At 40.6% G+C, this 14,497-nt stretch overlaps 1 long non-coding RNA gene across 1 annotated transcript; it reads right to left on the bottom strand.

The window, feature by feature from the left end:
- Positions 1–4,173: 4,173 nt before the first annotated feature.
- On the bottom strand, positions 4,174–4,793 carry LOC136413255 (uncharacterized). The gene is made up of 3 exons (XR_010752464.1): positions 4,689–4,793; positions 4,302–4,594; positions 4,174–4,241 (listed from the first exon to the last, which is right to left on the bottom strand). It is a non-coding gene; the product is annotated as an uncharacterized lncRNA (long non-coding RNA).
- Positions 4,794–14,497: the final 9,704 nt, after the last annotated feature.

Raw genomic sequence — 14,497 nt, 5'->3', positions numbered from 1 at the left:
TAAAAACCCAAAAGGACCCTAAAAATCCCTCTTACGCTCTTATGTTCTTACACTCTTACACACTTAATCTCTCGTACCCGTAAGCTCTTATACCAAAAAAGCTTTTAAGCTCTTGAACTCTCATACTGATATTCTTAGCTCTCTCGAGGTAACGTACCACGATTATCACCCTCGGTATAGTACATACAGACTGTGATAATAAATGTAGCAATAGTTTTGTGTAAATAAAGATAGTCGAGTAGTAGCAGCGCGTATTTTTGTATCTATGACTAGTATCTTCGCCGGGTTAGAATACTGGTCCCTTCAGCGTGTTCAACTCGTAACGGGAGAATAGATCACCCCGTTAGCACCACCAACACGCCGCGTTACTCCGAATCCCATCGGTAAACGTAAACACCTATAAACCCGACATCCCCTTTAAAGACTTTGTGGCGGAGACAGCAGCACTGTAATGGATTACTTACTCTACAGCTATGGATTCCGGGAACATGCACCGACGAGTGACACTCACTCGAGCGACACTGGATAGGTGACAGTACCCGGAAGTGTAGAAAGGGTTGGTTGCCTTTAAAAGGAGCAACAGCCCTGTGGAAGCTCTCTTCTTCCTCAGACTCTTGATCCGACCTTCGTGCTATACACGTCGCTGCTGAACGCTTACTATTCTGATTGATTTAGTCAGTTATCTTTATTATTTCAATATATTTATTTTCGTTATAAAATAAGTGAACGATCCTGTGTCGTGTGTTTTGATCGCCCTAGCCACTCCTAGACAGCCGATCTGAAAACCCCACGTAGACAACCAGGACATTGGTGACCCCGACGTGATAGGCGCCCCACGCAGACCCAGAACCCCGGAAATTAGCCTTGGCAAAACATGTCGATGGACAAGGGCACCGGCACTACCGCTGTGTCCGATGCCGCAGCCTCTTCCGCACATGTGGACAGGGTGACTCTACGAGCCCCGCCGTTTTGGAAGGCGGAACCCGAGGCATGGTTCTGGCAGTTAGAAACCCAATTCGCCCTGGCTCATATTACCAGCGACACGACGAAGTATCATCACGTAATCGCAGCCCTCGACCACGAAGTTGTGACTCAGGTGATAAGTTTTATGAGAAGCCCACCTACCAGTGACAAGTATGAGGCTATCAAGCAAAAGTTGATTACGTTATATACTGATTCGAAGGAGAAGAAGCTCAAGAGATTACTCTCACAAGCAGAATTGGGCGATAAAAAACCCTCTCATCTGCTCAATGAAATGATGAGACTAGGTTCTGTGTCAGAACCATCTGACTGGCTGAGAACCCTGTGGTTACAGAAATTACCACAGTCTGTTCAGGCTATCTTGACCACCAGCAACATACCCCTAGATGAATTGGCAAACTTGGCTGACAGGATAGCCGAAATTGAGCAGCCCCACGTTCTTGAGGCTAAACGGACCAGCCAGGACTCAAGCACGAACGCTATTGTGGAGGCTATACAACATCTCTCTAGGCAAATAGAGGAATTAAAAGTACGGAGGAGACCCAGGAGCAGGTCCAAGACACCCAATCGAGGACCAAGTGAAACAGGACACTGTTGGTATCACTCAACCTTCAAAGCAAAAGCTAAGAAGTGTGTACAACCGTGCACCTACAAGGGGGAAAACTAGAACCCGCGTCACCTGAGGTGACCAGCGACGTGGGGCAACCAAGTCGTCACCCAGATCAATCACTAACACTTTCAAGTAACGTAAGTCTAGTCAGTCGTAGGTTAATGATTAGGGATCCTGTAACAGGATTAGTTTTTCTAATCGACTCTGGGGCGGACGTATCCTTGTTGCCCAAATCAATCAGGGATCAACAAGGCCAATCCCAGCAGGCTTTATATGCAGCGAACAATACCCGAATACCCACCTACGGTACCAAACGGTTAACGATTAGTTTAGGGTTACGTAGATCATTTACGTGGGAATTCATAATCGCTCGCATCGACCATGCCATTGTAGGGGCCGACTTCCTTCACCATTTTGGCATCTTGCTCGATTTGAGGCACAACAGGGTAATAGACGAAAAAACTAATGTATATTACAAAGGCAAAGCTGAATACCTCAGCACCTATTCGGTTCACACTATTCCTTCTTCCTGCAAGTACTCCGATACCCTGCAACAATTCCCAAAGCTCACCACATTCTCTCCAGTCCCAAGCGACGTTAAACATAGCGCCGCTCACACTATCCTCACCAACGGCCCTCCCATTTCTAGCAAAGCCAGACGCCTAGCCCCTGACAAACTCCAGATAGCCAAACAGGAGTTCCAATACCTCTGCGATATGGGTATTTGCCGACCCTCCAAAAGCCCTTGGGCCAGCCCCTTACATATGGTTACCAAGAAAGCCCCGGGTGAGTGGAGACCGGTGGGCGACTACCGCCGATTAAACGCAGCCACAGTGCCTGACAAGTACCCCATCCCCAATCTCCATGATTTTTCGCATTTCCTAGAAGGGAAAACGGTCTTTAGTACCTTAGATCTGGTACGAGCCTATCACCAAATCCCAGTCGCAGAAGAGTCAATCCCCAAAACAGCAATTATAACCCCATTCGGTTTATTTGAGTTCACCAGGATGCAATTTGGTCTGAGAAACGCAGCCCAGTCCTTTCAAAGATTCATTCACGAAGTACTCGGAGAACTAGACTTCTGTTTTCCGTACATCGATGATATTCTTATCGCTTCTAAGGACGAGGCACAACACCAGGAACATCTCAAATCAGTCTTCTCCCGTTTGCAACAATTTGGGTTAACTATCAACCTTGACAAGTGCGTATTCGGTGAGAAACAAGTCAAATTCCTTGGTTACTTAGTTTCTTCGGAAGGTTCCACACCTCTTCCCGAAAAAGTAGCTGTCATCTCCGACTTTCCTGTCCCCCAAACGGTTTCACAACTCAGACGATTTCTTGGCATGCTCAACTTCTATAGGAAATGCATCCCTAAAGCAGCTCACCATCAAGGCATTCTGCACCAAATGCATAACAACTGCAAGAGGAATGACAAAACTCCATTGGTCTGGTCGGAGGAGGCATTAGCCGCATTCAACCAATGCAAGCTGGATTTAGCCAACGCTACCGCCTTGGTACATCCTAGCTCCACAGCCCCAATTTCCCTCACTGTCGATGCATCAGATTACGCAATGGGAGCGGTCATCGAGCAATTTGAAGAAAACATTTGGAAACCTCTAAGTTTTTTCTCTCGCAAGTTCTCAGATACCCAAAGGAACTACAGTACATGCGATCGGGAATTACTCGCCATCTATTCGGCAGTCAAGTATTTCCGATATCTCCTAGAAGGCAGATCCTTTGCAATTTTCACTGATCATAAGCCTCTTACTTTTGCTTTTTTCCAAAAGTCTGATAAAGCTTCTCCAAGGCAAGTCAGACACCTTGATTTCATCTCGCAATTCTCCACTGACATTAGACACATCAGTGGCAAAAGCAATATTGTTGCTGACACGCTCTCCAGGATTACTTCAATATCCACACCTCAAGCGATAGATTACGAAGCTCTAAGTCAATACCAGTCCACCGATACTGAGTTACAAGAGATCCTCAAAAATCAGAAAGCAACTTCACTGCAGCTCAAACAATGTAACATACCAGGTTCTGATTCTTTGATCTACTGCGACGTTAGTGGTTCTAAGATCAGGCCTTTTATCACAACAAATCTCAGAAGAACGATTTTCAGCAAGTTTCACAATCTCTCACATCCAGGCATTAGAGGAACTACTAAGCTCATCACCTCACGTTTCGTTTGGCCTGCCATGAACAAAGACATCCGTGACTGGTCTAAAGCCTGCACCAATTGTCAGAAGGCTAAAATCCACAAACACACTGTCACCCCATTGAAACAATTCCAAACTCCCGATGCTAGGTTCCAAGACATTAACATTGACATAATTGGTCCACTACCCCCTTCTAATGGTTTCGTATATTGTCTCACTTGTATCGATCGATTTTCATGCTGGGCCGAGGCATTCCCCATGAAAGATATGTCGACCGACACGGTTGCCAGCACATTCTACAACAATTGGATCTGTAGATTTGGTACACCCCGCAAGATCATCACCGACCAAGGTCGTCAATTCGAAAGTTCTCTCTTTGCAGCATTGTCCATACTTCTAGGTTGCTCACGAGCCCGTTCCACCCCGTACCATCCTATGACCAATGGTAAGGTGGAAAGGTGGCACCGTACTCTCAAGGCAGCAATAATGGCCTATGCAACTGAACGCTGGACTGAAGTCCTGCCTACCATCCTGATGGGTTTACACGCCACCTTGAGAGACGAAATTGGTGTCTCGCCAGCAGAGATGCTGTATGGCACCCCCCTGCGTCTTCCAGGAGAATTTTTTGAGTCCGCTCCGTCCTCCACAGATCCCACTTCATTCGTTTCCCAATTGAAGCAGAGGATGCAACTTTTACAACCAGTGCCCAGCAAACACCATAGCAAAAGGAAGATCTTTGTGGCTCCAGAAATCAACAACTGCACGCATGTTTTCGTTCGTAACGACGCAGTCAGGAAGCCACTACAACCCCCATACGAAGGTCCCTTCCCTGTTGTTAGACGAGCTGAAAAATATTTCTCGATTTCAATCAACCATCGGGAAGTCAATATCTCCAAAGACCGACTCAAACCAGCATTTATCCTAAGTCAAGACCCTACCTCCCATGATCATTCTTATGCCCAATCGGACCCTATTCACAACCCAAGTCAGAAGCGGGTACGATTCAACTTGTGCTAGATTTTCGCTATTTATGCCTGTTGAACTTCCAAATTTAAAAATTTGTAATAGCTTTAGGCATCCTAGTTATAAGTGACATTTTGTATTTTGGGGTTATGTAAGGCGGTACTCCGTATCTGGGAGGGGAGTATTGTGGCGGAGACAGCAGCACTGTAATGGATTACTTACTCTACAGCTATGGATTCCGGGAACATGCACCGACGAGTGACACTCACTCGAGCGACACTGGATAGGTGACAGTACCCGGAAGTGTAGAAAGGGTTGGTTGCCTTTAAAAGGAGCAACAGCCCTGTGGAAGCTCTCTTCTTCCTCAGACTCTTGATCCGACCTTCGTGCTATACACGTCGCTGCTGAACGCTTACTATTCTGATTGATTTAGTCAGTTATCTTTATTATTTCAATATATTTATTTTCGTTATAAAATAAGTGAACGATCCTGTGTCGTGTGTTTTGATCGCCCTAGCCACTCCTAGACAGCCGATCTGAAAACCCCACGTAGACAACCAGGACAACTTGTCCCGCTGTCGAGGTCTGGAAGTACTAGGCGTTTTCCATTGGGTGTCAGAAATAGGATTGCTACACCAAACTCGTCAAACAGGAACGTGATGTGTTTTATTAATCAACTTAGAATAAACTTATTTCTACTGTGTACAGAGTATGATTGTTACCAGTTGGAGTACATGTGGAGGGTGCGAGGCCCGGAAGAGAAAAGAGACCGTTGGTGATGTGATCAACGGTTTTATATGGTTTGGATCGAACTATCCAGAATGTATTTCCGGAAACCGTTACGGAAAATGTTTTCCCGCCGTTGTTTTAGTTCTCTACAGAACCGAGATACTGCTCTGGTTCGCAGTGCACTGTCACTGTCATTATTAGACGAGTGACACTGCACGCGCTGCTGGCTCTGCCACAAGACCAACTTCTCTTTGTGTTCGTCCGTTACTGTCACTCGGCAATCGACACTTTCCTGACAGTGTCACTTGCCGGTGCAGGTTTTCGAAGCGGGCAATCTCTCGATTGATACATCACACCGGGAAGACTTCGGAATATTGTGTGGCGGAGCCAGCAGCGCGGTGTATTGTCACCCATCTATTAATGACAGTGACAGTGCACTGCGAACCAGAGCAACATTTCGGTTCTGTAGAGAATTCAAAGAACGGCGGGAAAACATTTCCGTAACGATTTCCGGCAATACATTCCAGATTGTTCGACTAAAACTTTATAAAATCGTTGATCACACCAACAATTTCCTCTTTCCTCTTTTGGGCTTTGTCTCCTCTACATGTACTCCAACAACTGGTAACAATAATACTCTATACACAGTAGATATAAGTTTATTCTAAGTGTCGCAATAAACCATTCAAAAAGTTCCCGTTTTACGAATTTCGTTTGGAAATTCACGTTGGCGTAGATAACTAATGAAAACGCCTGGCGATCCTATCCTGTGACCACGGGACAATTGGTGATCCCTCTGAAAGAACACCCCCCTGGAGGAGCACTCGAATCAGTTGAATTGAAAAAAGCCATGGCGACGTCCCGACCATCTAAAGCTCCGGATCCAAAGAAAGAGAGCAGCATAACGTCGCAGGTAGACAAGCTTTCCATACGGGCTCCCCCGTTTTGAAAAACGAACCGAAAAACCTGATTCAGGATCCTCGAGACAATTTGCCCTGGTGCACATAACGGCAGATCTGATGAAGTATCACCATGTGGTCGCCATGATAGACTCAGAAATCTTAGATCAGGTCTCGGACTTCATAGACAACCCACCTTCCAACGGTAAATATGAGAGGATCAAGCATATACTCATCTTCCTATTTACTGAGTCAGACGAGAAAAGACTCAGGAAACTCCTATCGCAGGTGGAATTGAACGATAAGAAACCATCTCATTTGTTGAATGAGATGAGGAGTCTAGAAAGAGCAGCAGTACCCCCAGAGATCCTAATGACCCTCTGGATGCAGCACCTACCCACGTCCATACAACCCATCCTGGCTGGAAGCAGCGAGCCTCTGGACAAGATGGCAAACCTCGCAGATAGAATCCATGAGATTGTGCAGCCTCAGGCCTATAGCGTCCAAGCCTCTGTCAAGGAAGCACAAACCCTTCAATTGATCGAAAGTATCAGCAGACTGGAGCAGTCAATGGAACGACTGAAGCCGATAAGGAGAAGCAGGAGCAAATCCAGGACGCGGAGGACTGAATCCAGATTGTCATCGGCGGATCTTGGAGTGTGCTGGTATCATCAGAGATTCAGGGACAAGGCTAGACGATGTGCTAAACCCGCCAATCATCAAATTCCTGTCTCAAAAGAGTCAGTTCTCAAGACGGCCATCATAATCTCATTCGGCCTATTTGAATTTACCAGAATGCAATTTGGTCTGAGGAATGCAGCCCAGTCCTTTCAAAAATTCATGCACGAAGTACTTGCAAACCTAGACTTCTGTTTTCCGTATATCAATGACATTCTTATCGCATCAACGGACGAGGCACAACACCAAGAACACCTCAAATCTGTCTTCGCTTGTCTGCAAGAATTTGGGCTATCTATCAATCTTCACAAATGCACATTCGGTAAAAAGCAAGCGAAATGGTCATTCTTGTAATTAAGATACCTATATTTGAATATGATGTTTTTGACTTAAAATTAGTATACCTGATTTCCGATAACGAATCACGAATTATAATTAGTCCTAGTAAGTATCATTGTAATAAATTGTTGTACAAACAGTGTAAGGAGATTAGTACTAAATGGATATATTCAGATCCGCATGTTGACGGCTGCTCTTTGAACGATTGTCCCTACGCTTCTGTAGACAATAATTATCAGATACGTGCTCTGACACATAAAAAGGTCTCATTAATTCGTATTAAAACATCAGATGTAATTTATGAAAATTGGTTTAAATTCACCAAGGTACAGGTGGAAAGATGTTCTCTTGTTCAAAGTCAATGTTATGTTATTATTAATCAACATAAATATTCATTGACTATGCATAATGTAACGACAAAACTTCCTGAAATTCGATACGCACAAATAACAAATTTTCATTAAATATTCAAATCAAACATTTGGAGAATCTAGCTTCCATTCAGGATTACTTCTTAGACCCTGTATATTCCGAAGACCTAATAAACATGTTTCCCAACAATATGCACTACGTTTTAATAGCTATAAGTAGCATTATCATTGTAAGTGTGCTAAATTTCTTATTTTATCAGTGGAAAAAATACAAGCATCTTAAGTTCATCCCTCTAACTAGGCTCCAAAAAATGGTCAACGAGAACGCTGAAAAAACTGAAGGTGAAGGAGAAATAGCCCACAACCAAAGGAATCGCTGACCATATAGCGCTGAATATGCTTTAATATCATATAAAAGCATACCTCTGCTTAGAATAAAAACATTATTATTAAGTTCTTAGTGTGACTTTAAACTGTAGTTTTTAGTTTAATTCTATGCAATATTAAGTACGTGTCAAAGCTAGCTATTTGTCTTAGTTTAAGGGTTTTAAGATCCTATTTTCTAATAAAAGTTATTTTTTTAAAGGGGTCTCGAAGAGTGTTTCATTTAATTCTCGCAAATGAGACGTGTAAGCTGTAGGACAAATATTTTAACTCATATCAAATAACTTAATTAATTTTCGGATTAATTGGACACCACCGTGTTTCTTGAAATTTTTGTTTTGTTTCAACTATGTTTATTGTTGGAGAGCACAAACATTTCTTTATCACAATTAAGCATTCCAAAGATGCCAATTTTAAGACCGTAGGACGTGTTAATTGTACGTACTTTATCATTATTCGGTTGGCATAGTAACATTAATTTTGTTGTGTGGTAAATCAAAATTTGTATTGAAAATGCACAATGTTTTGCCATGGCGATGTTCACGTATTGCAAATGGTCAACGTTTTGAACGATTATTGTGAGCTATCGTTTATTTGTCGATAAAACAAAGTGCGATAAAAACAAAAAATGATTATAATTACTAAAACATATTGCCTTTTTTCTGCCCGAACGGCTCATTTATGGGCGTATGTTTATTAAAGACAAAAGTTTGTATTGATGTTTCCCATCACCCCTTAAAGTTTGTCAGTATATTTTTGGGACATCTTGTATAGGGTGAATCAAAAAAGTGGTGTCAAACTTGCGGAGTTTATAGGGGACATAACAGTAAAGAATTTTTGCACATAAATCTTTAGTCGGAAATGAGTCGTTTTGACCTTGGAGCAATTTTTCAAAAACATAATGTTATGTCGTTGATACTAAGACTTAGATTATTCACTATTTTCTTATTGAAGACAATTAATTTCATTAAAAATAAACACTTTTTTGTCCTTTGTTAAGTATTTCCATCAACTGCATTTTCTTTACACCATAAAAGTGGAGTAAACATCCGAATCTTTTGGTATCGACGAGGTAACATTATGTTTTGGCCAAAACGGCTCATTTCCGAATAGGGGCTTATATGCAAAAATTCTTTACTGCGCCGTCCCTTATAACCTTCTCAAGTTTGACACTATTTTTATGTACCTATGCAGGGTGTTTCCTAACTCTATGGCCAAACGTCAGGGGGCGATTGTACAAGAAAAAATATGAAGAAAAATTCTGATCAACTTGGGTCCGGAAATGCTTATTAAGGGAGCTACCATTTTTGTGGTAGCTCCTTAAGAGTGGCGCACCGTTTTCGAAATAAAAATTATTTTATTAATCGATACAATTAAAGTAATTAAAAAATAGTAATCTAGTTGGCATTTTTTATAAACGTCATAAATTTCTAAGAGGCACTTTTTAAGCGGAATTTATCTGGCTTTAAGAAAGCGACACTAATTTTTGTAAAAACCAGTGACATACAGTTTTTCTCGCTAAACATAAAGATTTGCCTGCACGAACGCCATTGATGTAAGTGCTTTAGAAAACAATTTTGTACATGTAAATGTGACCTTTAATGATACAGTTGCATGTACCAAAACTCATCTCAATATCTCAACGAGTTTTCGATAAATGTAAAATAAACCATTAAAGACGGAAAAGTTAAAACACTCCGTATTATAAAAACGAAGCATTTCCGAACCCATGTTTATGTGAGCTTTTTTTCAGGTTTGTGAGTGTACAATCTGTCCTTAAATTTTCCTCACAACATTCTGTAACACCCTATATAAACCATTCCCTACTAATAAGATATAAAAAATGTAAAGTCACTTCCGTTGTTCTATCTTTCCTAATGTGTTTCTCATAAATTACACTCGATACATGTATTAATATTAGTAATATTAATATATGGTGACCCTCCTCTTGTTTCTTCTAAAATTTATATTTCTTCTTTACTTACACTTACCGTTGAAATCAACACTGATCCTTACTCGGTTAATAAGAAAAAATACATAAATAATATACTAGCACAATAATCTCTTCTGTTATACGGCTAACTGATTTACCCCCCCTTCTTGTGTGTCGTAAATGACGACGTTGCATTTTTGTTTATCTTCCCCTGTATCTTTCCTCTTCTTGCGCATCCACCGTGTACTTCTAATCCATCCCCTTTTCTTACTTTACGTACATCCCGTGCCGTACATGACGTGCCTTTCATTTCTCTCTTCCGTAGACCTTTGATCTTATTTGCTACATGTAGGATTCTTAAGTCGAGGCACAATCGGAAATCGTTGAATTGTAAATAGTGATAGTACTCTAATACTTTTAATTAGGTTAGGTCTTAATTTAAAATGAAAGAATTGTGAAGGGGCTGATGTTGCCCCTATAGGACGCCTATGTATGTCGCAACCTGGTTAGGAGTATTTTCGTGAATTAAGAGGGTTTCGCTATCATTATCTTCATGCAATTCGGCTGTTTTATGATTAACGTCTAGCCACCCTGTGTCGGTACTCGTGGGAAAGGATAGCCGCCCTTTGTCGGCGTGGATGAGACGCGCGGCCGCGCTTTGTCGGCATTTCGGGAAATGTACCGACAAAGCGTTATCAGTACCATGGTAACGACTCAGGTGGTGTCGTAAGTGAGTAATTGCTTTCTAGCCAGGGTACGACACTGTTTTAATTCCCTTTAGTTGAGTATTTAAGAGCGCCCCGAATCTAGAGGGCTCTCTTTCTTTTCGAGTGGCTCACCAGAACTGTTATCCTACATTTGAATCCATTATTATTCAATAAATCCTATTTTTCAAAATAAAAACCCTAGACAACTATAGAAAAACCTACACTATATATTTCTTTATAAGCCTTTTTCCAACTTTATACACCTACCTACACTCCCTCCGTATCTTCTAGTAACATTAGTCGACTTCCTAAAAAGGAAATTATTTTAAAAGGTCTTTTACCCATCCTTTTGCTTCCTATAAATACACAATTTCAAGAAAAAAATTCTTAATTGGAATAGCAACTGGCCGTAAAATTTTATTTTATACAATACGTATTTAGGAAAAAATTATTATTCACTGGGGGAATCAAAATAATTCTAAAAAATTAATCTATAGGTGTACAACTTTGCTTCCGCCGTTTTTTTTCCGAATTTCGCGATTTTATTGTAAAAAACTAATTATACCTTTAGGATCCAAAGTATTGTCCATCGCTGGCCACTACTTTCTCCCATCTTTCGGGCAGCATACGAATCCCGTGTTGAAAAAATTGGACATCTTTTGAAGCGATCCACGATTCTATCCAATTTCTTACTTCTTCATAAGACCGGAAGTGTTGGTCAGCTAGCCCATGTGCCATGGATCGAAACAAGTGATAATCAGAAGGAGCTAGGTCAGGAGAATATGGCGGGTGGGGTAGGACTTCCCATTTCAATGTTTCCAAGTATTTCTTGACCACTTGCGCAACATGGGGTCGAGCATTATCGTGCTGCAAAATCACTTTATCATGTCTCTCGTTGTATTGCAGCCGTTTCTTTTTCAATGCTCGGCTCAAACGCATTAATTGGGTTCGATAAAGAGCACCTGTGATTGTTTCAGTTGGTTGTAACAGCTCATAATATATTACGCCGAGTTGATCCCACCAAATACAGAGCATGATTTTGGAACCATGAATAGACGGTTTGGCCGTCGACGTGGAAGCATGGCCGGGATATCCCCAAGTCTTTTTGCGTTTGGGATTATCGTAATGAACCCATTTCTCGTCCCCAGTCACAATACGATGCAGAAATCCCTTCCGTCTTTGCCTTGCAAGCAACTGTTCACAAGCGAACAGACGCCTGTCAATATCTCTTGGTTTCAACTCGTACGGCACCCAATATCCTTGCTTCTGAATCATTCCCATGTCTTTGAGGCGTTTTGAGATTGTTTGTTGAGTCACTCCCAATGATTGTGCCAATTCTTGTTGACTTTGACACGAGTCTTCGTCAAGTAATGCTTCCAAGTTCGCATCTTGGAAAACCTTCTTTCTTCCACCGCTATGTTGGTCTTCGACGTGAAAATCACCGTTCTTGAAGCGCTGAAACCACTCACGACATGTCCTTTCACTAATAGTGGCTTCCCCATAAGTATCTGAGAGCATTCGATGAGCCTCAGCAGCAGATTTCTTCATATTGAAGCAGAAAAGTAAAACCTCCCGCAAATGACGAGAATTTGGCTCGTACACTGACATTTTCAATTGCGAATAACTTTATGATGAAGACACAAATAGACTAATATTTTTATGAGGTTATGTTAACAGGTGCCCAAGGCTCCTGCATGCCCACATGGGGTTATTTATTTCGATCATTACTTACCGCTACATACATCTATTCAAAAACGGCGGAAGCAAAGTTGTACACCTAATATAATATTTATTTTCTTCTTGAAATAGTAAATATTCCTTATCGATGATCCTATTCTTTATGGTATAATACCCTAATTTAACATTAATATCATCTATTCCCTATAAGTATGTACGATTTCCAATATTCATTTGTGTAATGGCAGATACTGCACTGTGAACGTCCAAATACCCATTGGACCAATATGGTACTTGTAAATGAAACAAATTACTATAATGAGTTACAAATTTGAAATAAAATAACCCTACACAGTAGTACCGTGTTCCAAATAAGTACTCCATGTTCCCTTCCAAAATGAGACCTAATTTTTAAAGTCTTCTGTACTCTATTCTTATCACCCCTTTGATCTTTTCCACCATTTTTTGCTCCTTTTTTACAAATTGGTGAAATCTCTTTCTGCTACCAGAAAATACCTGACATTCCTAATCGAATTCCACAATTAAACTCGTCGAATATATACAGGGTGTCTGGAAAGTATAGGATCAAACTTCTAGGGATTTTTTCGGTGCAACAATAGAAGACATTTAGTATAAAGTATAAAAACTCATGTCCGGATATGTCTTCCTAAAGTACTACCCCTTTATGAAACTTTAAGACCGTCAAAAACGACATTTTCAACAATTATTATAAGTATTATTTTGTACAAACAAATAAAAATAAAACCTACCAAAACTTGATAAAACACATTTTTTGCACATAATGACGCTTTAAGGAGACATTTCTGGACGTGGGTTCTTATACTCAAATGTCTTCTGTTGTTGCACCGAACCATCCCTAAAAGATTGATCCCACAGTTCTGAGATACCCTATATAAATTAAAAACAAATTCCTATTCCTCTTAAGACCACATGTAAATTTACCTTGTAAAGAAATAATTTTATAATAAACCCTTCGATTGCCATGATCCAAACTTCGACACATATCTATGGCTTCTTACTTGTCCAAGCAAGTATAATAAGTATACCGTTTCCTTCTATCATTTTCATGTATTGTATGTCTGTATAAATGATGTTCTTTTTCTGAAATGACATAAATAAAGCATTCCACTCAAATAATTACAAAAGCTACCTTTTTGTTAGCAAGTTAAGTTTTTTCGAGTCAAATTTCCAGCCATATTACCTGCTAAAAATATATCTTTTATAACAGCTAAATGTGTAGAACGATGAACGAGCATCTATGGCAACGATTCAACTTTGAATGGAAGGTTCGGCCAAAGTTGCTTGTATCTTTCTTACTCCCCTTACTCTTTGGAGATCCATCCGAGGACCTGAAGTATCGGCTTAGTGGTGTGATCATGTGTCTAATTTCTAGTTTACCTTACCTTATGCTAAATACCTTTTACCTATTATAACAACAAACCATCTTTCTTTGAGTGTGTAACTTTACTACTCTCCGTCCTTCGTACTAGCCCCCTTTGATATCTATAAATCGGGCTTAAGCCTTGTTCCAGATCTACTGGTGTGTGCTCCGGGCCAAAATTTTACATGTACATATGTCACATTTGATTTCTCTTTTCTCTGTGAAATAAAAATAAAACAAATTTAAGTCTCTAGAACACTGGTTTAGAATCTAGAGAAAAGTGTCCCCTTGTCGGAATACCTCGTCACTACCTCCAAACACATAGATTTACACTAAATAAAATTAATAAACAACCCCCCCTATTATTATTATCTCTATAAAAACTCACCTATGAATCATCTAATGATCTATTAAATTTAATTCTCTTTTGAACAATAGTCATAGTCATCAAGTTACGATCCCGCTGTGAAAAATGTTTCTTCGCTAAATTGTTGAAAATATGTATTACAACTATTATTAATAAAAAGTTTCTCACTGATGCAGGCAACTATTTCAATATTTGCAATGAATATGTAATCTTGAAAGCTTTCTTACCGTTTATTTTATGTTGGGAACTCGATTAACAATGTTTTGTTGTTGTGTGTATGTTGTACTTCTTTGTTACT

Source organism: Euwallacea similis, chromosome 13 (genome assembly GCF_039881205.1).
Source record: "Euwallacea similis isolate ESF13 chromosome 13, ESF131.1, whole genome shotgun sequence".
Taxonomy (NCBI): Eukaryota; Metazoa; Arthropoda; class Insecta; order Coleoptera; family Curculionidae; genus Euwallacea; species Euwallacea similis.
The sequence above is the reverse complement of the archived record's forward strand: the minus strand, read 5'-3'. Positions and strand labels throughout refer to the sequence as shown.